Genomic DNA, 15,351 nt, shown 5'->3' on the forward strand with positions numbered 1-15,351 from the left:
CGAGACAAAAAGTTATGTAAGAACAATAGGATGATCTCTTCTCCAACTAAATACATCAACAAAATTTGTAAACATGTAGGAAACACCAGAATTAAAAGATCACTCAATCAAAATAACATAATAAATATATTGGCTTCATTACATTCCATAAACATACATTCACAAAATATAACACAATCAGGCAAGAATAACTACACTCTAAATGAGATCACCAATAGCATATATTATTGCATCAAAATAACGGCGATGACATACATGTTACATTCTTGAATTTATAAGAAATCTTCTCCTGAATTTGTGTTGACAGTGAGAGATCCCTTTATGCAAACATATGCTTCTAAACTAATAAAACAAATCTATTTATGTACAATCTGACTCTCTAACTAGTGCTAAGTAGGACTCCATCCTTATTTATATCATTTAATGGATGGATAAGCCTTTAGAAGTCTTAACAAAAATAAAGCATGAGAAAATAAGAAGAAGAAATCCATTAGATGATGTGGGAGTCTCTAGAGGTGCCAAAAATAGAAGCTCAATCTTCACTATAGGTTTGTAGGAGTTAAACTGTCGTTAGAATGACTTTCTGATGCATGGAAAGCTCTAAATTTGGAATTGATAGTTAACTGTTGGCACACCTCTAAATTCTTCAAAAAAATCTAGCACACCTCAAGAGAATCACACCTCATAAGCAGCACACCTAGTTCACCTAGCGCACCTCAGAAGTAGTGCACATCAGTGGCTACGTTTAAAAAATGCAAAATTTTACCAAGTGTTAAAATTGAAATTCTAGCTTTTGGGTTTTGTTCCCCTTCATACTAGAGCTTTGTTTGGGTATTTTCTCTTGAATTTCCCTATAATCTCCATGACTTGGGTTGTTTTTGACAAATCTAAAGCTTCATATTTTTCCTTTACTCTTTGCCTATAATTACCCACCTCTATGTGAGTTTATGCAAAATCTCCCAATTTCACATTCAAATCTAGCAATGGCTCTTCAGTCCTAAATGCCTATCTGATATCCTCATCAATGGAAGCTTCTTCAAAAATCTTCCAAAACTGTTCAATAATTGCTTCTATAGTCATTAGTTTATCACTTGAATCATCTTCAAAAATGTCCAACCAAGCATCACTGTAATGTCTCTCTGCCTCCAAAATTTGCTCTTGCGTTTGATCCTTGACCTTATTAATATATGCATGTAATGTTTCCATTACTTTATTGCCATCCACAATATTCTCTATCTAATCATCTATTTTATCTAACTCATCCACAATATATACATCCATCAACATCTGATACCTTTGACCCTTTATTGACTGTAACACTTACAGGTTTTTACCCTAGGTATGTACTTCATCCATTAACCCAAAATCCTAGTTCAATATAGCAACCAACTTATCTGCATTATTCTACATGTGGTGTAGTAGTTTAAGATTTTCTTGTATGATCTACACACCTTTCTCTTCAAAACTTTCTTGCCATTGATGACAAGCCTTAAAAAATGGATCTAGTTGTATAGTCTCCTTATCCGTCTTCTCAAGTGTCACATTTACAGTCTCCTTAGGATTTTTAGGATCCAAAAAAGAAACTACTTCATTTAGATATCCCCTTAGGATTTTATTCTGCTTTCAAAGGTTTAACAATTTAGTCTCATCCTGCTCTAAGTGCTTAAACACTTCTTTGATTCTCGTAGTGACCATTAATTTGGCAGTATCCACAGTGGGTTATCCAAGCACTAACCTCCCTGATTTGATAATATTTTGGGGTCAAATCCTCAATATCTACATGCAGAGGAGGGATAGAAACATGGATGAACAAGTCTTGATTTTGATCATTCATGACAAAGGCCAGTGTTCATGCATCGCCTACAAGTGGCTCAAGTTTCTTGAGAGCTTCAATCAATTCTTCCATTCCCTCTTCCTCAGTACAATATAGTTTCCTTTTGTGTCTACACATCACATCTTTCCTCAACCATCTTGGGGCATTTTCCATCTGAGATTTATCCTTAGATGAAGATACAACTTGTATAGCTATGCCCTTTCCCTTATCACTCCTCTTTGGAGTCTTCTCCTTTTGTGAGGGATCCACATCAGGCATCTCTATGTCTGTTGAGTCCACAGTCCGCACTTTATATCTTGGGAAGTCTATTGAGGTTCCTCATATATTTTTCCTTCCTCTGACACTTCAGCGATGGGTATTTTTTGTGGCTCTTCTTTCTGTTTAGCCTGCACCTATTCTTCATTGCTTGGGGGAAGAGGAGTAGCTAAACCTTTATCCAAGCAAGATAAATCTTGACTTGATGATGGTGGAGCACTTTTGGGTCCTTGTGGTTGAGGTGGCAATTGACTCCAATCCTCTTATGGAGGTTGATTTTTTAGTGTATCCCTTATCTCGTCGCCTACCAACTCAGTGCCTACCGGCATGAAATCAAAATCTGACATCTGAAAGACATCACCCCCTTCATCCTCTTGTTCATCAATCTAGATTTGTAATTCATCCTTAAAAGTTGTAGACTAAATAGGCTGTGTACGAATGGATGGGGGTATAATAGTGGAGCTTCTTCTCCATTCTAATTTTGTAGCCCTAACAAGATGAGTCCTCTGACTTAAGGGAAGGTTATCTTCTTCATCTTTGTCATCCTCTTCTTCCTCTTCTAGAATAACTTCTAGAACTAATGAAAAAGGAATAACCTTTCTTATCACCTTTTGTCTCCTTTTAATTGGAGTTTTCATCTTTCTTGTCTTGGGAGTGGATAGCAATGCTTCTACCTCTTGTGCAGGTGGAGACACTTCTTACATTTCTTTTTGGCTCCTTGCCCTTATTCTAGTGGTGGCACTTGAGGATTACCCTGAGTCTGGATAACTTCTACATTTTTTGCACCTTGTACATTCTTTGCCTCTTGGTGTTCTAGTGGATGAGTTGCCTCTTCTTTAGGCTCAACTTGTTGAGGGGAAGTCCTTTTCCTTTTGCATTTACCCTTCTACACCCTAAAATATCCAAGTTCTCTATCAAGTTGATGCACTATTTATGGCCTTATTAGAGACTAAGCAATGAATGTGGGCATTGTCACCTTAGCTCCTCTACCTTTCACTAGGTGGGCTATAGATTGGAAAACCATGGTTTGTGTAATTGGATCCAACTTGAATGGTCTTTTGATCTAATCCTTGGTTAATTTGATGACATGCCTTGCCCTATGATTAATATTTGTGTTTTTCTCTTTATCAATTTATGCATTCATAATAGGTCAATCAGATATCTTATCTCTATTGTACAATATATATAGGACTTCTTTAGTGTCTTGTTGTAATATCTTTAAAGGGACCTTTATTTTTAAGGCACTACATGCCAAATAGAGAGTCATCCTACAATAATTCCATATTCAAATTTTGTAGTCATCTACTACGTTTATCCAATGATCCGCTATGGCAGCTTCATGTTGGAATTTTTTCCTTGCCAAATACTGAACTCTTCCAATGTTATCAAAAAAGGGATGAGGAGAGTTATGTTCCTTGAAAGGGATACTGACCCCATTTAGACTCAAAAGTCACAATATCCTACTTCTGACTAACACTAAACAAACCTATAGTGATAGGCCATACCCAAGTCTTCTTGTGTTGCTTCCTTACTCTCTCATATGTAGACAAGAGTTGTCATGCAATCTCCAGCAATATGAGTCTATCACACAGATACCTAGGGAGCTTCTTTGGATTGACAGTTGTTGTTGCTACACTCAAATAAGTGAATGTCTTAAATTCGATGTAATAGGCACCAATTTCTATAATCTTTGCCGCTGCCTCATCTGACATTCTTTTCTCATAATCTCCCTCAATGAACCTAATGATTGCAAAAGTGAAGGCACCATTCACTATTACGTATTACTTACTATGCTCTGAAAGTTTTTTCTTTACCAACTAGGGGTATACCACATAAGGTCATGCATTTGCATCTTGCATGTTGCTCCTTTTGAACAATTCTGCATAATATGTTTCTCTTACAGCTAACAGGTACACAAAATAGGATGTCATGTAGAACTTTTGATTATTCTTGACTACCACCAATTGCTCATGTAAATTCTTATTAAGAATTGAAGCCCAATCAATTGGCATCTTCACTATTCTAATGGTCTCAATGAAGTGTACCATCCATATGTTCAGGTGTCCTGATGTTGGTAACCCCATAACTCTACTCAAAAGTACTATAGAATATCTGATATCATTTTTCATATAGCCCCTTGTCATATCTACTTTGTCTGCTTTTTGTCCGAGGGGAGTCTTCTCAATGAGATATGAGGATTGAATGAATTCAAACGGTTCCTCTCCATGCTCTCTATACCACCTTTCTGCTTGATGATATGTTAATCTGATATACTAATCTGCTCTAGAAAGAAGGAATACCTTCTCGATATTCTTAGGTCTTAGATCTAGGACTATCTCTCCAATTATACTTTTCACAACCCTTTCCTCTGAAACATAGTTCTCTATTAATGCCATGATCAATTCTGAAGATTGTACTGATAACAAGTGTGACGCTGCATTAACTAGCCTTGATATGATATGTAGTGCCTGCCCCTAGTTCACATTCTATTATCATTGTCAAATTCTTTTAAGCTAATTTTATGCATTGATTAGTTTTAGAGATACTAGATTTACATTATTATGATATTATTTCATGACTTTGATTACAAATGCATCGGTTATTATTGCTTAGTTGATTTCATTCATGTGTTGTTAATGGTATTTTGATGATCCTAGTTAGTAAATGTGGTTTCTTTCATAAAAATGTTAGCATGATGTCTTTAATGATGATTATGTTGTATTGATAGAGATGCATTATTATATGTACGCATTTGATCTTAGATTTGTGATTATTATACTTACCCCATACTTGCATGTGTATGGTGTGTGTGTTTATTTTATCTTTCTGTCTGACATGTTTGATGTGGTTAAGGGAGGGAGTCGTAGTCACCTGCTAGTCGGGATCTACACGATGAACCACTCCCCGCCATTGTCTGTTTAGTTTAGATATATTATATACATGTACATGCTCGTCTTTTATGCAGGATGTAGGTACCGGGCATCGACTTCCCTGAATTGCCAGGATGAGCACGCCCTATTACTAATACTCAAATGGTGAGAATGGGAAGATAATGATCAGGTCCAATCCTAGCCATAAGCCTATAATACTTGTCCTGCAAGGAGGACTCGTAATAGACTGTCTACCCTTTTTTAAACTCGTGAGTATTTTATGCGTATGTTGTTTTGTGAGTCTTTGATGTATTTTCTATTAATTAAGTCTAATTAATAGATTAAATTAATAATTTAATTTAATGGAAAATTATTATGATATTATGAATATTTAATTATATTTAATTAATTGAGAAATTAATTAAATATAAAGAATTAAATTGAAGATAAAAGTTTTAAGATTAAATTTAGAACGTAATACTATTTATTAATTTAATAATAATATATTTAGAGTTCATTTTTAAATAAATGCTAAATATTATTGTTATTTAAGTTAATAAATATTTATCAAATTAAAACATTCAAAAATATATTAAAAAGGAAAAAAGATATTAATTTATGGAAAAGATTTAAGTTCGCATGAATGAGTTTTAAATATAAGAGATTAATTTAAAAGATAAAAACATGTGAACTTGAATAAAGGTATTTTAATAAAGTACGCATGAGATTAAAATTATAAATTAACTTTAAAAGCAAAGTCAAAGTGGAAAGTTAAATAAAGTAATTTAACAATTCACTTAAAGTGCATGAAGGATTAATAAAAGAATATCTTAATTAAAAAGAAAATTAATTGTGCATGAATGAATTAATTAAATAAGAGAGAATTAAATATTGGAGATAAAAGTTAAAGTTTAAATTTAGAACGTGATTATATTTATTTAATTTAATAATAATATATTTAGAGTGCATTTTTAAATAAATGCTAAATATTATTGTTATTTAAGTTAATAAATATTTTATCAATTAAGTTTCTAAAAATGAAATTAAAAGTGAAAAGATATTTAATTATCATAAAGATTATAGTTCGCATGAATTATGCATGAGTTAAAAATAAAATTAATTAAAAGATAAAAATATGAACTTGAATAAAGATATTTTAATAATGTGCACATGAGATTTAAAAAAGTTATAAATTTATTAAAGTAAAGTGGAAAGTTAAATAAAGTAATTTAACAATTCACTTAACGTGCATGAAAGGAATAATAAAATAATAATTTTAATTAAAAGGGAAATTAATTGTGCATGAATGAATTAATTAAATAAAGTAATTATTATTTTAGAGTTGTGGAGATAGAAACCCTAAAAGGTAATTAGATTCTATATTAGAGGGTTTTGGGTCATTATTGCACACACAGGTTTTCAGGGAACACACTTTTGGAAAGGGGAGCAAAGAAATCTTTGGAAGCTTGGAAGGCTTCGGATTAGCAAGGGTTTCACCAGATTGTTAGCATCAGATCAAGGTAGGGTTTGTGAACCATTCTAGAAACACTTTCGGATCTTTGTCTTCTTCGTGCTTGTTGGAAATTACTTTCTCAAATTTTATTGAATGAATCTTGCTACCTTTCTTCTGAATCTTTTGCGATTTGATTTCTTCTGGGAATCGGGATTGAAAAAAAAACTATTTAGAAAACCTTGTTTTACTTCTGAAAGAAATTTAGTATTAAATTGAAATTTGGGTTTTGAATTAAAATGGAATTAAGAAATTTAAATTTGGAAGGGGTTTGTTTTTGGAAATGAAAATCTTAGGATTGAAAATTCGAAGGGTTCAATTTATTTTTTCTATCAGATTAATATCGTAAATGTGATTAAAATATGTATATATTAAAATAATATTGTTATGAAGTTCGTTGAGAAAAATATTATAAAATAAAGAATATAGAATTATAATACAATTCTTAAAATTTTCATATATAATAATTTATCTAAATTTATTAGAAGGGTTGTTCTTCTAATAAACAAAATTATTGAAATTTGACTTAGTTAAAAAATAAAATAAAATAATAAAAAAATAATAAAATAATAACAATAATAAAATAAAATAAATTAATTAATTAATTAATTTTTTTTTTTTTAAAGGAAATTTTTTATAACCTCTGCCGGCGCCGTACGCTGCTGACGCAGGCTACGACAGCAGTGGTACAGCGTACCACTACTGGCGCAGACCCTACGCAACAGGGTACGCTGCTCGGCAGCCCCTTTATGGGGAAGCCGGCAGCCCTTTATAAAGTCGGCGGGCTTTTAAAAAATACGCTATGTTTATTAATCTTTTTTTTTATTAATTTTAAAATGTAATAATGTTTATTAATTTTATTAATGCAATTAATATGGTTAATAATATTTACTATTTAACCATTTGAATTATTAATGGAATTGGGAAATATTTCTATTTAGTAATCGAATAATTTAATAAATGATTAATATTACTTCTAAGTCTTGATATGTTATTATATGAACAAGAATGAGTTTAATTGCAAGGGTTAATTATGAAGGTTAACTGAAAAAACTTACTTACTCGAAAACATGTATTAAACTGGAGATTTAAATCTTAATTCAAACAAAAATACGAGTGTATTGTATGAGTAGTACTGAGAATTGTATACACTTGAAACGTACATTGAACACAAAATTGAAACTTTACCCTATTGTGTATCATCAAATCAAACCCAACTATGAACTGTATTGTTTGTTTGTAATATCTATGCTTTCGAATTTTGGAGTCGAGTAGGTGTTGACCAGTCTAGGACGTACACCAGAGGTTTTGTGGGATTTCTGTTATACCAATTATGTGGCTAGTTGTCATGATGTGTTATGTGATTCAAATTGAGATTATATTTATGAGGTTTACTTTATGGAGCATTTATGTGTACTTGGATGGGAGAACCATCTTGTTATCAGGTTGCCTGTTAAGGAACCAAGTTTGATCTTTATGGGTGTTGTGGTATGGGACACAACTGTGTTTTTATGTGCTTAGAAGAGGTTGTCTAGGTATGTGACTTGGGAGTGGCTTGCATAGGGGTCCGGGACCCAAAGTGGTCAGTACCAGGGTAACCTAATGCAAGTTATGTAATAAGTGATAACCTAGTAATTAAAATTTATGGGGGGGAAAACACACTAAAAAGATAAGTTAGAGATTTTTGATTTACCCATGCCTTGAGTGCTTGTATAGACTAAGCATGGGAATGAGATGAGTGCCTCGTCTTCTTGAGAGGGCTTTCTAGTTTCCATATGTGTGATGTTGAGGGTCCGGGGTTCAGAGTAACCAGTCTAGGGTAACTCAACGCTTGAGGGTCCAGGGTCTATTAAGAGATCAGTCCAGGGTAACTCAAGCAGCCATGTGATGACACTCCCTAGTATGTAGCCTAAGTCTCCTCTATAGTGGTGTACTTATTGTTGGATGTGGTGTACTTATTGTTGGTGGTGTATCTATTGTTGGATGTGTTTATTGTGGTTACTTACTTTCATTGATGATGATTGGTGTTTCATTATGTTGTCCTTTTGACATGTGGTTTTTGACTTGAGGAGGATTATCTTTTGTTGACTTTATCTTGTGATCTTGGTATTTGGTTTATACTTGGTTTGTGTATGATGTTTCTTTATGTGATGTCAGTATTGGATTGAGTGTTCTTTCTTTCTGGTTTATTTTATCTTCTTGAGTAGTATGTGTTACCTTTGAGATAGTTTTGGCTAGTAGGTATTCCATGCCTAGGAGTGTTTTATGTTTGATAGCCGTTTGTGGATCGTTCATTATCTTCCCTGCACGGTGGGAGTGGAAGCCTGACTAGGTAACCACGCGGTCGGGAGGTAGTGCCTTCTTACCATTTGGGTTCCCCTTCACATTGCCAGCTGTTGGATGTTCGTTGTAGAAGATGTACCTTTATCATTCTTACTTCTTATCTCAGAGACTTCTTTTTAGATGAAGTATATATGTTATCATGTATTCTGTTGTACAGTATCTATTTTCACATACCCTGCGACATGTGCAGTGGATGTTATTGATTGGATGTACTTTCATTGATTTGTTTATACTTATGCATTTGCTTATGCGACTATGTATTTGTTATTCCTTTATGATCTTGAGACATTGTACTTGAAACTTAAACTAATTAATTTAAGATTATTAAATGTGACTCAACGTAAAGGAACCTTTGAGGAATTGAAACTATATCTATAATTGCAAATGTGTATTTGTTGTGTATGTTCATATTGCTTCCGCATTAATGTTATCTTGATGTTGTTTAAACTTCAAAAAAAAAAAATAGTTCAGTAAACATTGTAACATGTTAGGTTTATTTCTCTTGGGTTCCCGAGCGGGGTGTTACATGATAAGTGTAGATACCATAGGAGACCTCTTGTTTGTTTTTTTGCATAAAACTAAGGAGGTGTTCCAATAGATATGGCTGAGCTTAGTGTCTTGGATCTTTGAATATTCATCCTTGAAGCATGATTTGGTCGAAACACCTTGAAATTTGAAGACTACTAGTTTTTGAGCCATCTTTGCAATGAGGGAGGACAAGGAAGAAGCCATTATATCTACCAAAAACCAGTATCCATTAGTTTGGAGGTAGAAAAATTAATTAACATAAACCCTAATTACGACAAAATTATAACCCAGAAACCCTAAAAACCAAAAACTACTAAAAAGACCTAAAAACCTAATAAAACCATCTGGAAGACAAAAAAAGGCACACCTTGTACACCTCAGAGGTGCACTAGGTGTGTCCTCCTTTATACAAAACTCTTAATAATAAGGGTGCACACCTAGCGCATTTATAGTACAAAGGTAAGACAAAAAGAAAAGGGTTCACACTTAGTGCACCCTATGGGGTGCACTAAGTGTACACCCTTTACTATCCTTGGGGATGTTTTATCCTTAGTAAAGGTGCACATGTCTGCACCTTGGATAGGTGCATACCTACACATCTTTATCTAAGGTGAAGGCTTTTATTATTAAGTTTCTTTTTAGTTTTGTTTAAGTTTTTAAAGTTTTGTTTGTTAGGTTTTGTACCAAAAAAAGTGTGCACATTGAGAGGTGTACAAGGTGTGCACCTTTACCAAGGATTTTTGGCGGTGTTGTGTGTAGGTGACAGAGTGGAGTGGCACACCTTAGAAGCTGCGAAGGTGTGGTAGTCAGGAGCTTGAAGGAGAAAATGATGAGAAAAGGGGGCAAGGTCTTGAGCTTTATAAGCTTGGGATTGAGCACACCTCTTGAAGGTACACTACTAAGTAGGTGTGTAGTTGTGAACTTCCAAGAGGGATGTGATATTCCCTTATGACTAGCACATCATCACACCTTGTGAGGTGCACTAGGTGCTCTAGTGCATCCTAAATTTAAAAAATTTGATTTTCTCCTATCAAAAACATAATTTTTGTCAAATAGGTTTTCAGACAAAGATCTAGATTAGGTAAAACACCAAGCAAAACCCTAAACCAAATACTTAGACCTTGGACTAGGGATCCATAAAGCTAAAAAATAAACTGAGGGTTCCCATTTCTAAGTGAAATGGGGCATGCATTGTGACCACAACACTAACTCCCTCATGTAATGATATTTGATTGCAATGTTCTTGGTCTTTATATGCATCATAGGATTCTTAGATATGTTTAGAGAACATTTTTATATCACAATATACCAATATAGGTTCAGTAATCTCCTCCTTCATACCTTTCAACAATTTCTTGATCTACACCATGTTTGAACTATTAACTTCTAGAACAACGCACTTAGCCTCTGTCATGGATTGAGAAATACAATTTTTCTTCTTGCTTGCCCATGAAATCAGTTTATTTCCTAGAAAGAAAGATCCTCCACTTGTACTCTTTCTATCATCAATGTTTCCATCCCAATCAGCATTTGAGTAAGGGAATTTTGCCTAAATTGACACTAAACTATGGATTTTCAAGAAAACTCACTTTTAAATGCAAATTGTCATTTAACAATTAGGAATTTTAAGATGAAGTAAACAAGAGTATTTTAGGATTTTTTCAGTAGATTCTATATATATAAACTGCATTTATTCGATTGAATTATTTTTTTCCCACAAAAATTGGTGTGTCATCAAAAACCTAATTTTTAAAGAGTGACACTATTTTTGACACAACTTTTTTCTATAATAGATATTAATGTGATTCTTTCAAATTTAGTTTGTTAACATCCATATCTAAATCATGGGGGTGGTCATATGTCTTTATCCTTATTATTTTATATTTGATCAATGTTTAAAGTTGACTTAACTCTAATTGGGACATACATGGCTTTTGACACATGTAACTTATTATATATTTACCCGATTTCAAAATTTTGGTTTTTGATTGAAAGAGGACTTGAATATGGAGAATATTATTCTTTTTCAATAATTTTATTATCTTAGTTACTATTTTTCCATGAGTATCCAATATAGAGGTCTATTTTTTATAATGACCCTCTATTCAATTCACGTCAAAAAATGCATACCTAAAAAAATCAAAATATATCAATCAATAGTCATTAGAAAGATTATTCTAATTACTTGTATTATGAAAAATGACATGTCTTCAGTGCTCATTCTAAATATAGCAATTAAGCTTGGAAGCCATGAAAATTGAAAATCTTGTAGACTTTGTAGGAGACATCTACTTTGTGAGTTTTGATAGAAACTAACTTTCGATCAAAAGTTTTTAAATAGTTTTAATAGAAACTATTTAGGCCAAAAATTCATCTTTAGTTTCTATAGAAACTATTTAGGCCATAGTTTCGATCAAAACTTTTATAGTTTCTGTCGAAACTACGTGGGTACTTTCTATCAAAATTTTTGAGGCCAAATATTTTTCTTGCATTTTTTTGGAGGAATTTCTTCCTCTAAAAAAGTATAACACACTATTGTGGGTTCACCCAGAGTCATCATTCTTTGAAATTTTGTGACTAGTAACCATAGGTGTTCCAAATGATCTTGAATCTTTCATTCCAAAAGTCTTCAATATCTCCTTGCTATACTTTGATTGTGTAATGTAAATACCTTTCTTCATCTAATAAAATTGCAAACCAACAAAGAATTTAATCTCTCCAAACATTGACATCTCAAATTCTTTCTGTCTCATTAGAATATGATTTACATAACAAATCATGTCCTCCAAATATGATATCATCAACAAATATTTCAGCTAGCAATATCTTGTTCACAAATTCACTTTTTAAGCACACATTTTGATATCGTCATTAGTTCTTGCAAAACCAATTCTCACCAAATAAGTTTATAACCTTTCATACCATTCTTTAGGGGCTTGTTTCAAACCATATAACACTTTGTGTAGTTTGCATACCATGTTCCTCTTGTAAAGGTCACAAATCCTTCAGGTTGATCAACATAGACTTCTTCAAAGATTCCATTTAGAAATGCATATTTCACATCCATTTGATATACTTTTTAAGCAACATATGCAAGAAAAGTTCATATATATATATATATATATATATATATATATATATATATATATATATATATATATATATATATATATATCCAACCTTGCAACTGGGGCAAATGTTTCTCCATAGTCAATTCCTTGTTCTTGTGTATATCCCTTACAAACTAGTCTTGCTTTGTTCCTTGTGACTTCACCTTTCTCATTCAACTTGTTTCTGAATACCTACTTTGTTCCAATCACCTTCTTGTCCTTTGGCCTTGGTACTAATGTCCATGTCTTCTTATTCTATATTTGATTAATTTCTCGACTCATTTCTTTAATCCAATCTTCATTCTCCATAGCATCTTTAAATTATCTAGGCTGAAACTCACATAGTAAAAATGTATCCTTCTTCAACTTTTTTCTTATCATGATTCCTAAATCTTTATCTCTAATGATTTGATCTAGTGTATGGTGTCTTCTAAAATATTTTTCTAAGACAAGTCCATATTTTCTCTCTTCTTGTGGTAGTTCACATGGTCCTACTTGCTCATCTTCTTTAGGTATCTATGGATGTAACTTGACATTGTTTGTCTTATGTTCAACCTCTCCTCTCTCACATTTGGCTTCTTCTCTTTGTGACTTGGCTCCTACAAACTAATGCTTGACAACATGTTGATGCTTGACAAAGATTTTTTGCTGAACCTCCACAATGCTTGGCTATTGATGCTCAAAAACCTCTTTCTCTAGTTGAAGTAATGTATTAGATTATCCTTCATATATGTATAAAATTTTCTGTAATCTTCAAGTTCTTTCTTACATTCCTCTTCATTCTTTTCTGCAAATTCATCAACTCTAACATTTCCACTTTCCACAAATTTTTTAGTGTTAGAATTCAAATGCTTATATTCCTTTCTTTTAGTGAAATATCCTAGCAATATACCTTCATCACTCTTTGCATGAAGTTTTCATTTTCTTGCATCTTTCAGTATGTAACATTTGCTTCCAAATACTTTGAAATAGTTGACATTAGGTGCATAGCCATAACAAAATTCAAAAGGGGTTTTGTTTGTACCTTTCTTAACTTGAACCCAATGTATAAACAACAATACTTACTACTTCTCTCCAATACTTTTGTGAAACATTCTTTTCCATCATTAGTGTTCTTGCACAATTCATAATCAATACATTCCTTCTTTCAGCTATCACATTCTGTGGTGGAGTTCTTGGTACACTCATTTGTCTCTTGATTCCTTTGTCACTATAGAATATATTGAAGACATCTTATATGAATTCACCTCCTCTATCTAATCTCAAGCACTTCAGACTCTTATCTGTTTCCTTTTCAACTGTAGCCAAATACCACTTAAACATTTGAAATGCATTATATTTTTCTTTAAGAAACATCATTGTCATCATTCTAGAGAAATCATCAAAAAAAGTTTTAAAAAAGTACTTGTCACCATAATAGATTTGCACTCCAATAGGACCACATAAATCAGTATTAACCAACTCCAAAATATCATCACAAGAATAGGTCTTGATCTTGAAACTAGACTTTATCATTTTTCCATTTGACATTGTTTGCACATCACTTCATTGGGTTTTCTCCTGGTAATCCTTTTACAATTTTTATTTTACTAATGCTTGCCAAATTATCAAAATTTACATGACATATCCTCTTATGCCATAACCAAACCTCTTTAAATTGTACCAACAGACATGTATCTTCAGATAGGTATATATAAAACAAGTTACCTCTTGTTTGCTCCCCACTTCTAGTAAGTTCAATAGTAGCATCATAAATCTTTGTCTTCCTAATTTGGAATTCAATTCAATACCTTGAACTATTCAATAGTGCCACACTCAACAAGTTATATTTCAAACCATCAATCCAATATGCATTGTCACATTTGATCTTGTCATTCAATGTAATTGATACTTTACTTTTTACATAACATGGTGCATCATTTCCAAATTTAACACTACTCTCATTATAATGTTCTAGCTTTTCAAATTTACTTTTATCACCAATTATATAATGCAAACAACCACTATTAATTATCCATTTATTATTCTTATTCAGATGTAAAATTACCTTTGGAAAACTACTAGGATTCATTATTTCATAAAAAAGAATAGAGGTAGACCTTGAAAAAAGTCCAAGCAATCATGGATATGCCACCTCCTAAAAATATTTGTAAAATAAGGAGTCTTTAGGGACATCTTCAATCCATAAGGAGATTTATTTCATAGTTGGTAGATAAAGTTTAACCTTTTAACAAGAGCTTACACAAAGTAGTCAAATGTGTATGGAATGAGGATTGTCAAAAGAGCATAGATCAAATCAAGAAGTACTTGGCAAATTCTCCAATTTTAATGCCTCCTATCATAGGGAAACCACTTATTCTATACATTTTAGTGAGATAATCTTCCTTAGGGGCATTACTAGCTCAACTTGATGAACATGGGCAAGAAAGAGCAATATACTAACATTAGTCATACTCTTGTTTCATATGAGGTTAACTACACTAGTCTTGAAAGGATTTCCTTGCGGTTGTGTTTGCTTCCCAAAATTTGTGACAGTACATGCTTGTGCACACTATACAACTCATAGCAAAAATAGACCCACTTAGGTATTTAATGGGTAAGGTTTCCCTCATAGGTAGACTTGTTAAATGGATGATGATCCTTTTAGAGTTTGACATGGAGTATGTTGAGTGTAAAGTGATCAAATGACAAGCCATAGTAGATCAATTGGCTGATTTTCCAATACAAGATAATGCACCTATTCAAGTTGATTTCTCATATGAACACCTCATATGTATGACTAAAAGAATGTGGAAGATGTTCTTTGATGAATCCTTTATGCAAAATGGTTCAGGAGCTGGTGAGTTGTTTGTTTCTTCTCATGGGTACACGATTCCTAAGTCTTACAACTTATTGTTCCCA

The sequence above is a fragment of the Cupressus sempervirens genome, chromosome 8 (genome assembly GCF_028749045.1).
Source record: "Cupressus sempervirens isolate cs-2001-9-10 chromosome 8, ASM2874904v1, whole genome shotgun sequence".
Taxonomy (NCBI): Eukaryota; Viridiplantae; Streptophyta; class Pinopsida; order Cupressales; family Cupressaceae; genus Cupressus; species Cupressus sempervirens.